Source organism: Tiliqua scincoides, chromosome 10, assembly GCF_035046505.1.
Source record: "Tiliqua scincoides isolate rTilSci1 chromosome 10, rTilSci1.hap2, whole genome shotgun sequence".
Classification (NCBI taxonomy): Eukaryota; Metazoa; Chordata; class Lepidosauria; order Squamata; family Scincidae; genus Tiliqua; species Tiliqua scincoides.
The window spans coordinates 13,078,206-13,097,008 of record NC_089830.1 but is presented as its reverse complement, the minus strand read 5'-3'; positions in this window follow the sequence as shown (position 1 = coordinate 13,097,008).

The following is an 18,803-nucleotide window of genomic DNA, read 5'->3' as shown; positions in this document are numbered from 1 at the left end:
ACACCCCCCAGACCCACACGCCAGCTGAGTTTGGCTGGCATGAACTTACCCATCGTCGGGGCAACAGAAGCTGGATGCAGCCCCTGCGGGCCGGCGCACATTCTTGCGCCAGCCCAGCTGTCTCCACGCATGCTTTATGGCACATTTACAACCCTCCTAGGCTGGCGCAAGGGACTTGTGCCGGCCAAGCGCACCATTTGGATTGCGCTCTAATTTGATTTGATTTTTTTGTATGGGGGTGTTAAAAATTTTCCTGCTTGATGATGTCACTTCCAACCATGTCGTCACTTCCAGGTTAATATCTTCACCCAGTGGGTACTGACAGATTGTCATTCTAAAAGTGGGTCCTGATATGAAAGAGTTTGAGAACTACTGATCGAACCCCATGGAATCCAGGCCAAGGAGAGGAACAGCATTCCTCACTTCAGAGCCTTTTTGCAGGTCCAACAACTCTCACTATCCGGCAGTCCATTTTTGCTGAAATCTCTACCATCTCTGGTGACAAGGGAAGGCAATCCTGGGGTGCAAATTTTGAATCTGTGTCACTTGAAGTGCAGACCTGCTACACATGCTCAACATGCTACACTGAGCAGGATTCCTTGAGGGAATCCATGGAGGTGACGCAGATATGGTTAGCCCACATCAGTTTGTTACTAATTGTGTGTGTTTTTTCTTCTCTATCTGTCTCCTTCTCCCAGAAACCTGGGATATTCTGACGGGGAGGAAGTGAGGCTGATGTGGGATCTGGCCACTCTCCAGAATCAGATGATCAGCCCAAACCATCTGATCCGGGCACAGGCTCTGGAGAAGTGTGCAGATCTGCTGGGAGAGATCCAGAGATACGTGAGTCACTGAGGGGAGTAGTTTGGACAAATCTTGTTTTGAACACCAAAGGCTGCCCCTTCCAGGATTGCTGTGCAAGCCGGCTACATGCAATCAATATTCATTTCTGAAGCACTTCAGAGTATTCAATCTGCTTCACAGATTATATTACTCATTCCTTTCAACAACCCTGCAGGGTAGGCCAGTCGTAGAACTACAACATCCCTGACAAAGGGCCAACCAGCTTCTGCGTAAAGATCTCCAATGATGAAGAGTCTACTACCTTCTGAGACATAGTGTTCTACTGCACAATTCTTTGGACCATTAGGAAGTTCTTCCTAATGTTTAATCGAAATCCCCTTTGTAGTCCAAGCCCACTTGTCCCGGTACCATCCTCCAGAGAAACTGGGAACAAGGCTGCTCCATCTTCCATGCAACAGCCCCTTAGATATTGACAGATAGTTCCCAAATCACCCGGTAAACATCTCTTCTCTCAACTCCTTCATGCGAATCCCTTTCAACTTGTCCACATAGGATGCAGTCTCTGGACTCCTCACCCATCCTAGACTCCCTCCTCTGGACCTGCTCCACTCTTCCAGTAAGAACCTTGCCATAGGTTTCATCATGATTTCATGGCCCAGGAGAGATTTGAATGGGGTTTTCCAACCTACAGGCAAAACGAGGGAAAGTAGCTCCAATTCAACCAAAGAAAAAAGTGACAGACCAAGACTGGGGTTCTATTTCATCACCTGATTGATTGATTTAGCATAAGGCATATAATACATGGACTTCTATATCAGTTAGACTAGATCAAATGTCAGTGTCCAGTTCATGCAGCCATTCAAAGACAGAGTGACCTTCAAAGGAAAAGTCAGACCATGGGCCATTATACGCCCTCAGTTTGCAGCCAGACACAATGTGGTACATGGTTTGGTGGAAGAACCCGCAATCACACTGAGGGGTAGAGACTAGCCCCCATTTAAACACCTGACAAACACCATGTAGAGTACGGATCACCTGATGCTTTAACCACACACAGTGTTCTTTGTTTTTATATTATTACTATTATTGTATTTATTACAGTATTTATATACAAGCATGCCCCTGTATCTGCGGGGGTTCCATTCCAGAACCTCCTACAGTTACCTGAAACTGTGGATGCTGGCAAACAGCTGCCCCCCACCCTCTGGAGGTGAGGGAAGCAGACCTCCCCGTCCGTGGCCTCTGCCGGGCTCAGGCTGAGCTTGGCAGCTCAAATAACATAACTTCCGGTTTCACGGAGAAACCAGAAGTGGCTTTTTAAAGCCTTATAAGGCATGAGGAGGTTTGGGGAAGCCCTCTGGGCGAAGCGGAGCTCCCCTCGCCTCCGGAGGGGGCAAGCACCCAGGGGGTCCTGCGGACTCAATCCACGGATAACTGAATCTGTGGATATGGGATCCATGCATACCGGGTTCCCCGGGTTCCTATGCCTTTCTCATAGACTCCTGTTGTTCTCATGATGCATTTTTGTCATTTGCCGCTTGTAATATTGCACTGTTCTGATTGTTTTATTGAATCTTTGGGAATTTCAGCCAGAAGCCATCATAGGTGTTTGATAAATAGTCAGTGTGCCTGGGTTGTGAGATGTAAAGATGCAAAATATCTCTGCAATAGGACGTCTCCTTCCTGCCATCAGGGTGAGCTGCTTATCCCAGCATTGGCTAATCCTCATTTCTCTCCAGCCTTCCGTAGAGTTGCCTTTGCTTCCCCGCCTGGTCACGATCCTCGGTCTCTGCTCGTTGGATACAGATGCCAGGTGCGATGAGAATGCGGTAGAGGTTCTCTGGGAGCTGCTGCCCATCCTGCGCCATCGGGCGGGTAAGTCTGGAAGGAGCTTGAGCTGTTGCCTGCAAAGGTCGCTGAACCTTTTGCCAAGTCGAACAGAATACATCCAGGGACAGATAGAGTGTTTGTGTTTGTTGGGCTGGTCACAAGCACTACCTTAACTCCAGAGCCCAGGTCAGCCAGGGGGATAGACTTGGGCTGCTGTTGTGCTTTGGCCTCTGTGGCTGAGGTTTGCTGAGTAGGTAGACCTGGGCTCTCCACCCAGACTTGGAGCCCAGGTTTACCGGCCTCCCTGGATGAGGTTAGCTGAGTGGATAGACCTGAGCTTCTGCCTGGCCTTGGAACCCAAATCTACTGGCTTACATGGATGAGGTTTGCTGAGCAGGTAGACCTGGGCTCCCACCCAGACTTGGAGCCCAGATCTACCTGCTGGGTAGACCTGTGTTCTTGGCTGTGCTTGGGCTGCTTCCCGTGGACAATTTGAGGCTTGCCATGGATCCTTGTTCCCCCCTTGAATCTGCCCCGGAATGCATCACATTTGAAGACTGCCAGTTGAAAGCCTTTTCGTTGTCTGGCCCCTTGGCAAGGCTAATGAAGGCCGGCAGCTTTCTTTTTCAGGCAGCATCTCTCTCTCTTTTCTAGGTGTAGAATCAGTTGCAAGGGGAGCTGGAAGAAACCCAGGGGCCTCCCTCTTGCCCTCCATGCAGTAGCCCTTGCTGCAGCGTTGGAGCATCCAGTGCTCAGTGTGGGTTGCTCCTACTCTGTTGGCTGCCTTGAGCTGAGGGCACTTGGAGTCTAGACAGCATGAGGGTGTTCAAATGGCGCACGGAGGAATTTTCCCAGAGATGACTAAGTTTCTTTTGGGCCCCTTCCCAAAGAGGATGGGGCGAAACAGAGTGAGGGGAGGGTGGCGACGGGAGCAGGCAGAATGGGGGCAGGGAGGGGGTGAAACAGGGTGGGAGGAGAGTGGTAGCAGCCAGAATAGTCTTTGGAGCCTGGGTCTACCAGGCTTCCCCATGTGGGGAAAATGTAGAAAATCATTGCAGAAAGTTAGCAACATTGTCTTTGGGCTCCCAGGAGCATGGGAAATGTCCTGCCTGCAGAAAATGTACTTCTGCAGTAGCTGTAATCCCACCGCTGTGTCCCTGAGCTCTTATACACTCCTTCCTGGAAAGTGGATCCACAAACTAAAGAGCTACTGCAGCAGGCCAGTTGCCTCCTGGATTTGACACCAGGAGTTAAGTGTTAAGGAGTGTCATGTATGCATTCCCTGGCCCGGTGCATATGGCTTGCAGCAGCCAATGCCGCAGCAACCTCAGCATCCCAAGTCCAGGTGAGAAATTTCTGCGGCCCCTCCTTTGGCTGCTGGGCCCCCTTTTTCACTCTGTGCCTGGGTACAAATTACCCCCTCTCATGGGCACTGTTGCCTTGACAGGCACCCGCTAGTCATTGCCACAGGACTGCCTCCTCCTCCCTGCCACCCTCTTGCAGTGGCTGCAGTGACTGTCCTAACTCTGTCGCTGTTTCACCATGTTCCTCTGAGCTTCACCAAGATCTTTCCAGACTAGAGGACCACATATTTTGGCAGTCAATAGTAAGCAACCTTCAGCTGATCTAATGGAGGGTCAAGCAACTGTTCAATACGGGATTCTCTGATCTCATTCCGATGGAGGCCAGGGAGGAGCTGCAATGAAGGGGCATCCGTTGTATGGTGGAATGAGTCGAAGCTGTTTCTTTCCCTTGCAGACATGCTGATAAATTCCTCCTTGAACCAAGACTCTATCAAGAATGCACTCCGCATCCTGAATGCAACTGATGTAGCACTACCAACCATCTTCAGGAACAACAGCTTCATCCTGGTCAGAGTAAGTTAGCATCACAAGGGACAGAGTACTCCTGACCCCATATGAGAGTGAGTGACAGCACAATCCTATCCTTGGGCTGCTCTGCTGGAACTTGTGTTCCAGCAGCACAACCTGACTTATCACACTGCGAAATATAACACTTGAGCACACTGCTGGGTGGCTGCCAGAAACAGTTAGTGGTGCTGACCAGGCAGCAGTGGGTTTCCTATATCCCCCAACAACAGGTCAGCGGGGAAGGCAGGTGTGTGCACGGAAGGGGAGGACTGGGGCATTCCGTGGGAGAGACAGAGGCAGGAGGGGATGGATCCAGCAGCAATGGTGCATGCTGAATCTAATCCCCCCTTTCAGAAACCTCCCTGCCCCTTTTCCCACCTTGGACATACACCACCAACACAGGTGGTGTATGTCCAAAGAGTCCCATCGCTAGCCCCAGGGCTTATGTGGGGTTAGTTAAAAAAATGCTTTTTACTTGCCTCCCATAAGAAGATAAGAACAGCCCCACTGAATCAGGCCATAGGCCCATCTAGCGCAGCTTCCTGCAGTGGTGTAGCTAATGAATGTGTAGCCCAGTGCGGAGCTCAAAATGATGCCCTGGAAGTGATTTCACAGCAGGAAGTGATATCAAGCCCAGGCTTTTTTAAAAGTGCAAATTGGGGGGAAACTTGCCTCCTCCCCCAAGGAGCTCATCACCCACTTGATCTGCCATCTCCCCCCAGCCAGTGGCATAGCTAAGGCATCTGTCTGCTACCTGGAATCAAAGATTTTGTGGCCACCCCCATGACAAAATCAAACTTAATTAAGTAAATACATAAAAAGTTTGCCCCTTATTGGTTTGAGACACTGTGCTGGGGTGATGAGGGACGGTTGTTCTCCCCCTGCTAAATAGAAGAGGAGCACCACGTGAAAAAGTGCCTCTTTACCAGTTAGCAGGAGTAGCTGTATTATGATACATGGAAATGAGAGCTGACTCATATTCACATCTTACTGGTTCCCTGCTGTATCATAAGAACATCTCTTTGGCTCTCAGAAAAATCAGTCTCATAAGTCAGCTTTGAGTTAAAGTCGGTTTTTGTTCTTTAAGGCAGTTGTATTTTCGTTTTCTGGTTAATTGGCCATAACTTTTGATAAAATACAGTTATTCTAATGTGGTTTGTTTCATTGAATTCTGCATTAAATAACCTTTCTAATGATATATAACGTGATGGTATTATTTGTATATACCAAGATTTGCTCAATTTTGGCCACTAGTGTCAAGCTCAGCTTGTTGCCCCCCTAAAGCTTGTTGCCCGGTGTGACTGCTACCCCCTGCACTGCTACCCCACTGGCTTCCTGTATGTCACAGTGGCCCACCAAATGTCTCAGGGAGTACACAAGACAACAAGAGATCTGCATCCCGGTGCCATCCCTTGCATATGGTGTTCTAAGGTAACCCACTTCTAAAATCAGGAGGTTGCACATACACTTCATGGCTTGTAACCCGTGATGGACTTTTCCTCCAGAAATTTGTCCAATCTCCTTTTAAAGGCACCTAGGCCAGATGCCATCACCACATCCCATTTGTCTTCAGGTAGTTCCCACCTACCATAGGATGCAGTGTGAGGAGCACCTGCATTGCTGCTGTTGGTGGGTGAAAGGATTGGGGCCTGAGTGTGTGTGTATATGGGGGACATCTAATTCATTCCTAATTCATTCCTCCCTTTGACTCACCATTCATTTTTTTGGCTTTCTGCCCCTTTGTTTCTTGTGTCTGGCTCTATAGTTTCTGTCTATTAACCTTTCCACCCCTCCCTGGCTATGCAACATTTTACTAGTAATAATTTAGACCCATCTCTTGGTCCAAAGGAAAACATATGAGAAAAGCAAGGAGGAAAGGGTGTGAAGCCTTCCATGGTCTGAGGCCTCACTGCGTCCTAAACTTCAAGGTTCTTCCAACCTGGAAAGGAAGAGGAATGGGGCTGAAAGACTGGGGGAAAATGTAGGTGCTTGGAGGTTAAGCCAGTAGTTCTCAACCATTTTAGCCCCATGACCCACCTTCAGCATGGAGCTCAGCAACCCAGATGTTTTGGCGTTGGCGTAATGATGCCATCACATCGCTGCCCAAACATCTGGGTTGCTGAGCTTTTGCATTTTTTTAAACACAAAAAGCTCACCTGTGGAACATGTCTTTGTCAGCAACAACACAATGCATCTCAGCCCAGAGGGGGCCAAGCATTCTGCTTTCCGGTCTACAGCCCACTCTGGTCCTTGTCGCGTTGTGTTCTTGTTCATGAAAACATGTTCAATGAGAAAAACACACTCCAGAAGGTGTGCTTTACAAGTAATAAAAAAAAAAACCCGCAACAGCTCAGCAAGCTCATGCCATGTTATGCAACCTGCCAAAAATCAGTTTGTGACCCACTTGTAGTTGTGACCCACAGTTTGAGAGCCACTGGTTAAGCCTGGCGCAAACACAAGATGTTCAGTTGTGTTCAATACAAGATGTTCAATACAATAATGTGTATTATTGCTAACATGGCAATAATGAAGTGAAGGCAAATAACCTTAACTAACCATTTCGGTGCTTTTTTTGGTGCACATAAGCACCTTCATTGTTGGCTTAAACCAGTAGTGCGCAATCTTTAGGAGCCTGCAGACCACTGAGGCAAAAATTAGAATTGTCGTGGACAATGTGGAACCCCCCCTCGTTCCCACCTCACCCCTACACACAAAAAATGCACAGCCTATCAGAGAGAATGGACCACCCACAACCACAGCCAACACTTCAGTGCTGGCTGTGGGCGGTCTGATCTCCACCCTCTATGGTGGTCCATGTGGAAATGCTCACTTGGCAACATGGAAGTGATTAAAGGCATGTTGTTGTTTTTTTCCTGAGACTGTGTGGACCACTTCTCAGGGTCTCACGGACCACCTGTGGACCACAGGTTGGGAACCAGAGGTTTAAACTAAAGGTGGTGGTGTTTTATTTTCATCTTAATCATTGTTAAATATTTACAGTCACATGAAAGCGTAAGACCCAGTAGTTGAGAGACAGGTTGGAAATAAGAATAAGGGCCCAATCCTCTCCAACTTTCCAGTGCTGATGGAGGCACAATGCAGCCCTGAGGTATGGGAACAAATGTTCCCTTACCTTGAGGTGGCTTCCTTGACTGCTTCCCCACTGCAGGATGTGGCACACACCCCTTTGGTATGCTGCATCAGCACTGGAAAGTTGGATAGGATTGGGCCCTAAGGCAAATTCATGGCTCCTGACAAATGTGACTCAAATGGAACCTTCTCAGATGATGAAAAGGCTTTTGAACTGATTAACACAGTGGTCCCCAAAATGTGGTTTGGGACCCACTGGTGGGTCATGCCCTGATTTTTGGTGGGTAGCATAAGGATGATGGAAAGATCAGATAACTAATTGCCTCAAGCCCTGAAGCTATTCAAAAATGAATGAGTGAATGAATAAACCTTGATTGGGCATAGATAGAGAAATCATAAAAGCAAACATAATTAGTCCTAATCCCGTTGATCAAAAACGGAGTTAAGATACTAAATTACTAATAAAACATTTACAGTTCAACATAAAATATCAACATTTTTGACAAATTACATTAAGAAAGCTTAGAAATCACCATAAGTAAAAATTTAGAAACTCCCTCTAGCACATCTGGTGAGCAGTCATTAGGAGACACTTCAGTTTTGCCTCATCCGAAAGCCCATTCATTTTGCCAAGAAGTGATATAAGTGTGGCGGGATCTAGTGTGCCGAGGACAATAAAAAAGAATGTGTATGATTGAGTCAACATTTCCCAAATTTCAAGGGCAGAGGCGTTCTTTATAGGGTATTTGCGTATATCTGCCTTCTGTGACCTTGGATGAAAACACATTGAATCTTGCCAAGGAGATTGCACGACGTTCAGAAGGGTTGATCAGAATACTCAGATAAGGAGCCATTTGCCCATACTTTAGCGGGATAGAGAAATTAAGAGGGGAGCAAATTCTAGAAGCAAGTTCAAAGAGGTTTTGTGCCTCAATGTCTAGCATTCTTTGCTTCACGCTTTGATAAACTGCAGGGAATGGATAGAAACTTAAAAAATCCAAAGAAAAACCAATGGATTCGATTTTTGATTTAATTGGGCTCTACTCAGATAGCATTCTGGATAGGAGACTGCCTGGTTTCATGTTATAATGGAATTGGAACCAATAGCGTATGGTTAAAAGCCATGCTCTTGATACTAAGAGCGATTGTCTGGTCTCCAAACATAATGCAGAGTATGGTACAGATTTAGGTAAACCCAGGATAGCCCTCAAAAATTTAGCTTGGATACTCTCAAGGGTGTGATTTATAGCACTAATCCAGATAGGGCACCTGTACAGGAGCTGTGCCGCTACTTTGGCATTAAATACCTTGAGAGCAGCTGGTATATAACGATTGCCCTGACTAAAAAAGAATCGATTGGTGCTCTGCAAAGTGACACGGGCCAAGTTGGTAAGCAATTTTCGATGAGTACCCCAGCAAAGATTGTAGTGGAAGTGAATTCCAAGATATTGAAAGCTTTTGACCTGTTCCAGTTTCTCCCCTCCAATAGACCAAGTGCCTGGGCTCCATGATTTTGAAAAAACCATAACTTTGGTTTTCTGAGAGTTCAATTCGAGTTTGTTGCACTTCAGATAGTCAGAAGTTCTATTTAAAAGTCGCTTAAGTCCACTAGGTGTACAGGAAACTAGCACTGCATCATCTGCCTAAAGCAATGCTGGAATATGCATTGAACCTAGTTTGGAAAAATGTCCATCTATCTGAAGCAAAAAGGGGGTAAAATTGTGTAGAAAAAGATGAAAAAGAGTGGGTGCTAAAATGCACCCCTGTTTCACTCCCCTTTTGACCTGAATTTGGGGGGTCAATTTCCCCAGATGTCAATTTAATTTGGCAGGTGGTGCCTGTATAAAGTTTCTGAATAAGAGATAGAAGTCCAGGGTCTATATTGAGTTGAACTAGTTTGTCCCATAGCAGCGATCTATTAACAGAGTCAACATATAAGTTTTGATTTTTTAAGCCTTGTGTACTTGTCAATCAAATGAGCTAAAACAGCACAGTGATCAATTGGTGAAGATCCTTTTCCAAATCCTATCTGATCCCACCCTGGAAGGCCCAGATCTTCCATCCAGGATAGCAGCTTGTTTAAAAGATGTTTTGCATCAAGTTTTGTCCCCACTGCTAAAAGGCTTATAGGTCTAAAATGGGAGGGATCAGGATGGTCGCCTTTTTTGTAAATAGGCACTATAATAGCATTTGTCCATTCAGCTGGTATTATACCTGTTTGGTCCACCACTGTGAATAATGAGGATAGAATAGGGGCCCACCATTCGGGGTCCACTTTCAGGATCTCTGACAATACCAAATCTGGCCCAGGAGCTTTCCCTTGTTTACTTTGAGAGACTAGCTCTCTCATTTCTTCAGGGGATACAGGAGGCCATGGGGTGGTTGCTGAAGGATTTAAAGTCAAAGATGCTAAGCCACTTTCACCCTCTTGGCAATAGAAGGTGGGGAACAAGCGGCACCACTCGTGTGGGGAGATGACCATCTGAGAGCGAGGTGCAGTTTTCTGAGCAGAATTGGTGATTATACCCCAAAATGGCTTAGAATTTTTATGTTCTATGGCGGCTAGTAGTTTATACCACAAGCGGGAAGCATCATTATGTGGCTTTTCTTGGATCAGTTGTTGCAGCTGCTTCTTTAGAATAAAAGATGTATCGGGAATTTGAATATCCCCTGAATAGCGGTACTGCTGGTAAACGGATCTAATCTGATTTTGGAGATCCATACAATCCCTATCAAACCAAGGGGATATTGTTTGGGATCCCTCCCCTGTAGCACCTTTAGCAGAGGGTATAGTGTACACCTTTAGTGTAGGAGACTAAAGTGGATGAAACCCTAGAGATTAATAACTCATCTATCTGAATTAGTTCTATCGGATCTGACTCGTTTAAAAGTGGGATTCTATAGCTCTTGTATGGCTCCGTGTAGAGCAGTTTGCTCATTTTCTGATTAATTGTAGTATTCCACATGATTTTAGGCCTAATTTCATATTCATTTTCAAGCTCTACATCAGGGGTAGAGTACTGGAAAGAACCTCAATCTAGCTTGAGTATGAAAGGAAAATGGTCACTCATTGCTAGATCATCAAGCAAAAAATCAATAACATTGACCTTGAGGTGAAGTGGAACCAAGAAATAATCTATAACACTGGAACCAATGGCTGAAGCAGAAGTGAATTCACTTGAATTGGGGAAATCTACAAGGCCATTTAACCATATTGTATTAAAATTGAGACAGAATCTGGCCAAATAGAGGCCAGCTGCATTCGTTTTATTATCTTTGGAAAATCTCTCTAAAGAAAATAAATCAAGGAGAGATGAATCAGGATCGAAGTTTGCGGCAGTACTGAGCAACGGCTCTGAATTTCCAAGCCTGGCGTTGAAATCCGCACCAATAAGCCAATGGCATGAAGGAAATTCCATGTCTAACTCCTTGACAATTTTAGAGAAGGTGCTCCAATTCTGGGATAATAATTGGCTGTTCAAGCCAGGAGGAAGATAAACCTTTCCAATTATTAATTGGAGATGGTTAAGAATAAGCTTGACTGCATGACATAATTTGCTAGTTGTCTTGGTGACCACCAGTTCTGAATTGAGCTGGGAAGAGACAAAAATTGTCATCCCCGCTTGCAAACGTCCCTTGGAGCTTATTCTATAAACTGGAATGTTGTAGGAATTAAAACCTTGAAGGTGTAAAGGAATTTGAGACCAGGTTTCCTGCAAAAGGATTATGTGAAAATCACATAAATATCTCTGGAAAGTCTCATCGTTAACCTTGCTACGCCATCCCGCAATATTCCAAGAAAGAAGTTTTAAATATGTCCTTGATGTGAGATCATGTATTGCAGATGTAAGTCAATCTCCCATCAGATTGACTTACATCTGCAATACCTATTCAAAAATCAAATAGCTGCTAATTGACCTGCAAAGAGCTCAGCTTCTGCAGTCTGCAAGGTAGCTGCTAGCTCTTTTTTTCTGGGCATTATTGCTTGTAAATAAATCAATATTTTTTTCTAGATGGCCTTTCATTTAAAGTCTGTTAAAGCTAGGTGGGTCCCAATAGAGTGTTGTATTAAGAAGTGGGTCATGGTGCTGAAATGTTTGGGAATCTTCTGGATTTGATTTTGTTTATCATTGTTGTACATTGGACTGTTTATGTTTTACGTTCGGTTGTATGTTCTGAACTTGTAAGCTGCTTTGGACATTTTCTTTCACTAAAAGCCCAAGACCATTTTCCATGGAAAAGTGGAGTATAAATAGTTGAATAAACCAAGCAAGATTTGACGCTCAGAGATGTTGCATTGTTTCAGGTCTTTGGTGCATTCCTGACTCCTGAAGAACTCTTGGAAGCCGTGGCCTTCCTATCTGGAGCTGCCCAGAACTCCTTTGAGGTGTTTGATATATATTGCTTGCTCCGTCAACTCCTCAAGCAGTTTGGCGGCAAGGTAGTGAAGGTAAGGAACTGCAAAGATATTATTATTATAGAAATTTATACCCCACCTTTCCCATGCTGAAGCAATTACCCAAGAGGACTTACAAAGCTCCATAATAAAATACAAAGTATCATAACAGGTCAGAAGGAAAAACATCCAACAAAGCATTAAAAACATGTTAACAGTAAGCAGTGAAACACAAAACGAAGAAACAAAGTAAGACCTGACACATATTATTGAGCCGTTGGGAGAACAAATAAATCCAGAGAGACAGTCTGGATAGCAAAGAAGGATCTTGGTTTTGAACTGGATCTCTTGGAGTTGTAAATCAATCCCATGCCATTGGGATCCTTGCGCCAGATCCTTAGCATGTTTTGAAGGATATATTTTTGAGCATATCATGCCAGTACTAACCAAAGGACTTTGAAAGACCATATGTCAGGTGAGTGGCCTTAGAGGTGAAAATATAAACCCCCCTCCCCCCCTCAAGTTTAGCTCGGTGTTCCTGAATTCTAAGTTCTGCAATAACCCCAAGTTTCAGCATGGAACAGATGTCAGGTACCAATCCTAATATATCTGTCATCTCCCAAAAGATACGTATGCAAGAGAGGCAAACCATAAGATGCTAAGGGTTTGTGTGAAATCCATGGCTGAAATCAGTGGTTCTCAGACTTTTTTAGAACTGGGATCTGCTTTTTAGAATGGCAATCTGTCAGGGCTCATCAGAATTGATGTCATTGACCAGGAAGTAATGTCATGGCTGGAAGTGAGATCATCAGACAGGACAATTTAACACCCCTCACATGACAAAGTCAAATCAAATTAATTAAGGGTGCAATCCTAAGCCACTTTCCAGCAGTGACATAAGGGCAATGCAGCTGTGAGGTAAGGGAACAAACATTGCCTTACTTTGAGGAGGCCTCAGTGATTGCCACCCAACTGCAGGATGCAGCACTTGACCTGTTGGCAAAGCTATGCCAGTGCTGGACAGTTGGTTAGGATTTGAGCCTAAGTATATTAAAATGTTACAATAAGTATAAGTTTAAAAAGTTATTTAAACTAAAGAAGAACCCTCCTAACTTTCCCCAGCAATTGATGATCTGTTTCAAGAAAATTCCCCAAATATCCCAAAGGCTGCAATTCTGTCTGCGCTTACCCAGGAGTAAGCCCTATTGACTATCAGTGTGAAAAGCATTTACATAGTATCCTGTTGAAAGTACAGATCCATAACATTTCCCTAAATGTTTCCCTAAATGCAGTCACACACTCTTCTCTCATAGGGAAGAGCGAGATGGAGAGGGAGTTTGGCATGAAGGAGAGAGGACTGCTCTTCTTGTTCCTCTTCTCACTCCATCTCCTTCTTTGTTTTCAAATCCAGGCATTGGGAGGAGAAAAAAGGTTTAGTAAAGGTTTTTTTAGCAATTGCCTTGGGCAGCAAATCGGTGGGCAGAAACCAACAAATGGAGTTGGGTTCCCCCCCCCCCCCCACAGGGTGACCAGGTATCTTCTTTTTCCAGGACATATCCTCTTTTTAACCTCGTGTCCTGGAAAAGAACTTTAATGTCCTCCTTTTCCCTGTGAGTGGGCCCCTACAGGCAGCACAGAACTGTCTTGTAATTAATGTTATATATAATAAATTATAAGTAATATAGTTTTGAATTTAAGAAGTAATATTGTTTTATGATTGTGCCCTAAGTGTTTAAATTAACCACATGAAATCAATATATGAATGTTCATAGCTTTTATTGTGTCATGTCCTACATTTTTCTTGGAATTCCTACATTTGGGGGTGCCTGATCCTCTTTTTGCCGTTATGACATCTGGTCACCCTCCCCCGTCCACCAGTCTGCTACCTGAGGAATTCATCTCACCTGGCCTCATGGATGTTGCCCTGCCTAGGACGGCAACAGCCTCTGAGACATTTTGCTTCTGGGTACCTTAGCAGTGGCCCTTTGCTTTCCTGACAGGTTGAGACATTGCTGGAACACTTCTTTGAAAAGTGTAAAACGGAAAGGAGGGGTGAAAGCAACATGCCCTTCTTAGGTTTTGGCGTGCTTGCAAGTGAGAACCTGGTCCAAGTGGTGAACTTTCTCCTCCAGCATCCTTTCAGGTATCTATTTATTTAAAGCATTTCTCCCTCTCTGTTAGCATTTATAAAAAAACCACCCATAGCAGCTATAGGGGATTTCAGCTTGTACTGCCTTGGATGGCCCATTGGGGATCTATGGGGCTTACAGTAGTGCCTAAGGGCCCAATCCTATTCAACTTTCCAGCACTGGTGTAGCCACAATGCAGCCCCAAGGTAAGGGAACAAATGTTCCCATACCTTGAGGAGGCCTTTGTGACTGCGTCCTCACCACAGCATGCAGCGCATGCCCTGTTTGCACGGCTGCACCAGTACTGGAAAGTTGGATAGGATTGGGCCCTAAGTATCATGTCTCTGCACCCAGGACAAACTTAAAGCAGGGTTCCCCACCACCCTCTCTGCCTGCCTACCAGAATGAAGAATACTCTGTTCTGGAGCATCTCTACGGGTGTCCGGTCACATCTAGTTCATGGTTTAGTTTCCTAATATTTCAAACTTGATTTGTATTAGGAGCCAGGAATTGTAGCCTTGTATGCACATAGACCAGCGTTTCTCAATGTTCATCCCACACTGTACCACTTTGCATGATCCACCTATTGGAAGTACCAGCAGAAGTGATTGCCAGTTACTTCTGGGTTGAGAGGCCAGATGCCACATGACAAACACCAATCAGGAAGAGGCTCAGGGTGAACAGGAGGGCTTTTTAGAGTAGGTGAAAAGCCTGCTGCTCACGGAGCCAAGCCTCCTACTGAAGTTGGTCACATTAGTTCATTTGTCTTGCTGCCAGAAGCAGATGCCTGGGGGTCCCACAAGTACCATCAGACACAACCTCAAGTATAGCTGGTGGTACACATAGCATTGGTTGAGAAACACGGACATAGGGCGCAATCCTCACCTCTTATGTCAGTACTTTCCAGCACTGGCATAGCGGTGCCAATGGAACATGTGCTGCAACCTGCAGTTGGGTGTCACTCATGGAGGCCTCCTCAAAGTAAGGGAATGTTTGTTCCCTTACCTTGGAGCTGCATGGCCCTTAGTGCTGGAAAGCACTGACATAAGGGGTTAGGATTGCACCCATAGGCTCATTATGTATGCGCATGCTTCTGTGCCTGGCTGAGATTTAGTGGCAGTTCTGTGGGCACTGGAGACCTGTACAGCCATTTTATTTTATTTTATTTTTATTGCTTAAACAGAAACCCCCCAAAAATAGCATTACATGGATACATGCTTATGAGTTACATACTGGCCTCCAGATCCTCAAATATATACAGTGGCGTAGCTAGGTCACTTGACAACTGGGGCCCATAAATTTTTGTCTCCTCATGCAACATAATTATTTAATTATTAATTAATTATATTAATTCTTTCACATTTTTATACCACCCTTCCTCTAAGCAGCTCAGGATGGTGTGTGTGGTTCCTCCCTTTATTTTGTCCTCACAACAACCCTGTGAGGTAGGTGAGACTGAGAGATAGTAATAGTCATGACATGAAGTGAGTAGTAATAATGGCCAGAAAATTAATGCAGTCAATAGTTCCCCACAAGCAATAGATGAAATTCTGCATCAAATGGTCTCATGATGGTATTATTCCTAACATGATGGCATTATTCCTAAAAGCCACGCTTTCCAGAATTTTGGTCACTAGGGTGTCAACCCCCCCCCCCAGATGTCTCATTGGCCTGTTTTGAATTAAGGCAGTGGTTCTCTCATGTTTACACTGGGACCCACTTTTTAGAATGACAATGTCTGGGACCCACCGGAAGTGATGTCAGGAAAAATTCCTGGTCCTGATCAGTAAGTTGATGTAAAAATTGCCCTATCAATCCAGCTACTCCATCAAAAAGATTCCCTATTGTCCCCAAAATGCCCAGCTCACAATATTGAAATACCCACAAGGCCCAAATGCTCTGACTAAAAGCCCCTCTCTGACCCTTGTCCAAGAATGATACCAGCCAGCATCTAATATCCTTCTCAGAAAACAAGCTGGCTGCAGTATGGGCCCCAAGGATGAACAGAAAGCCATAAACAATGGCAAGAAACAAATAAGGATGAAAGGGTTAGGGTAAAAGGGATGTTGATAGAGCACCAGATCCTCTGCAATGGATAGGTCTGTAAACAAAGTGTCTATGCGCGTCAAACTGCCCTTCTCAAATCAACATCCTGAACTGATAACAAATGCCAAATGTTGTTCTTTTGCCTGTTGGTCTGTTAATTTTCCCATGGATGTTCTCCTCTCTTTGTGTGCTCTTGTACCCCTCCCCTATCTAGAATACCCTATAAAACCTGCATCATTGTAGTTTTTTGGGATCCTCCACCTGTGTGTGTGGGGGTCCCGTTTGCAAACGAGTAAAGGTTTACTTTTGTCAGAAGTCCTCTGAATTCTCCTGTCTGTTGTTTGCCGCTCCAAAAATCCGAACTAACAGTGTGCCCATTTGGCATCACTATTAATCTGTAAAGTTGGATTCACTGTGCAGGCATAACTCATTGACTGCCATATGTTCTGCATCATGTATGGGAAAGCCCCTAGCTCAGTGATAGGGCACGCGCTTTGTACATAGAATGACTTGGGTTCAATCCCTGGCATCTGCTGGTAGGGCTGGAAAGTGGATTTGACCCCTCTCGGAAATGCTGAAGAACCATCGCCAGTCAGAATAGGCAATGCTAAGTGAGATGGTATCAGGCAGTTTTGCACTCTCTCTGGGATTCCAGTGTTCATGATTATTACAGTTCTTCTTGCTCAGTTACTGCTCCCTGTGGGTACATCTGACATGTAGGAATGCCAGAAGAAAGTAAGGAATCCTGGGGCTTGTAGTTTGCCAAAGAGCATGCTACATAGGGCGGCACCAAGGCTGACTCCAGGTTGGAGGGGGCCATCAGTAAGGTAGGCAGATGTTGCCACGCCTGGTCCAAGGGACCTAACTGTCTGTTTTTCAATTCACAGCGCTTGTCAGGAGCACTGGCCGGTGGTGTTTGCCTGTGCCGATACAACCCTGCTCCTTGAAGCCCTGCTGTATGAGATGCGGGGAAAGCCAGAAGAGCAGACAAGTGTGGTAAGAGCTGTGCTGTGGAACTGTGTCACGATTCCCTTCTCCTGGTAGCGTATGAGTATATCCTGCAGCTCCATGCAAGGAGAGAGAAGCCACGGGAGTTGGTACTGAGGGCAAAATCTACACACCAAAATTCACCCTGGAGAATATCAACTTCTTCAATATCAATGAATGTTAATATCCACAACAATCCAGAATATGATTTCAGGGTTTGAACCACAAGTGTGAATGACTGTCCCTCGTGCATGATGTGCTCTCCTTTTGTCAGGAAGGAAAGAGAGAACTGATTTCTGTTGGAGGGACTGCTCTTGATGTGGTATACTCTAGCACAGGGATTTTCAACCAGTGTGCCATGGCACATTGGTGTGCTGCCAGTGGTTCACAGGGGTGCTGCAGGAGTTTGGGAGAGGGTCATTTATCAGTAGGGCCGTTGGGGTGTGCAAGCCCCGCACCTGTAGTGCAATGTGCCTTGTTAATTGTCCAAAAACTGATGGTACGCCTTGACAATTTGAGCACCTTGTCAGTGTACCGTGAAAAGAAAAGGGTTGAAAATCTCTGCTGTTGCTGACATCTTTGCAATGTAGCTCTCCATCCAATGCTGGGTTGTTGGCAGAGACCAAACCCCAAAAGATGCATTTTGCAGGAAAGCCGAGATCGGCAGCTTTGTATGAGACTTGAGTTCAAGACTCAGACATCAGTTAATTTAAGAAAGATGCATGTGAGTTTGAGAGAATCCCATAGCTAGTCTGTCTAGCTCCATGGCCTTTTGAGGGGAAGGGGGAGAGAGAGCAGGAAGGAAGTAAAGCCTGAGGATTGTCCTCTAGGTATGCTTTACCAGAAGATAGAAAAGATAGAGAGAACACCTTATCCCACTACCATTATCTGCCTAGCCTTATGACCTCCCCGCTGGTACAGCTACAAGAGTACCACTTTGTTGCAAACTCCAATATGGGAGACCTGCCAAGAGACAATATGAAGTGCTCACTGCAGGTGAGAGATTTTTGAACTGTGGCTGAGTGAGAGACAAACCCATCTGACCCCATGGGGATGCCCTTTTCTTCAAGTCCTAGTGAAATGAGTGGAGGCTGTGAAAGAAAAAGAGGCAGGAACCATTCCTATCACTGGGGATTGTGCAGGAAACCTTCTGCCCAGCTGAGTTCATGAACAGGAAGGTGTATTTTTCTCCCTCGGTCAGGTTTGGGCCAACCCTGCCTCAGCTGGAGTTTGGGTTGGTGAGGAAGTGAGGGGAAGGGGGTGGAGGACGAGCCCAGTCCCCGGCAGGTACCAGGCAGATTGCAGTGGAGGACTCCCCCTGCAGCTGAGAGAGATGAGCATGTGCATACACACAGGATCTCACCCTCTGCTGCATGACATTCTGGTCCAGGACAAAGAAGAAGCTGTAAGAGCACCGGGCATCTCTTTTTCCTTGTCTCCTAGCAACATGCCACCCAAGCCATGAGGAGCTTTCTCTGTGCTGCTGCCAACAAAAGAAGGGTGAGAGAGCAGTTTCCAAAGTTGCTTCTGACATTGCTGGGGCAAATCTCGGTCTCCTTGAAGGACGGCAGCAATGTGAGGTAAGTTGTCTCTGCAAGAGATCTTTTGGGTTTTGGTGCTAGCTTTTGGATTGACCATGCCAGGTATTGA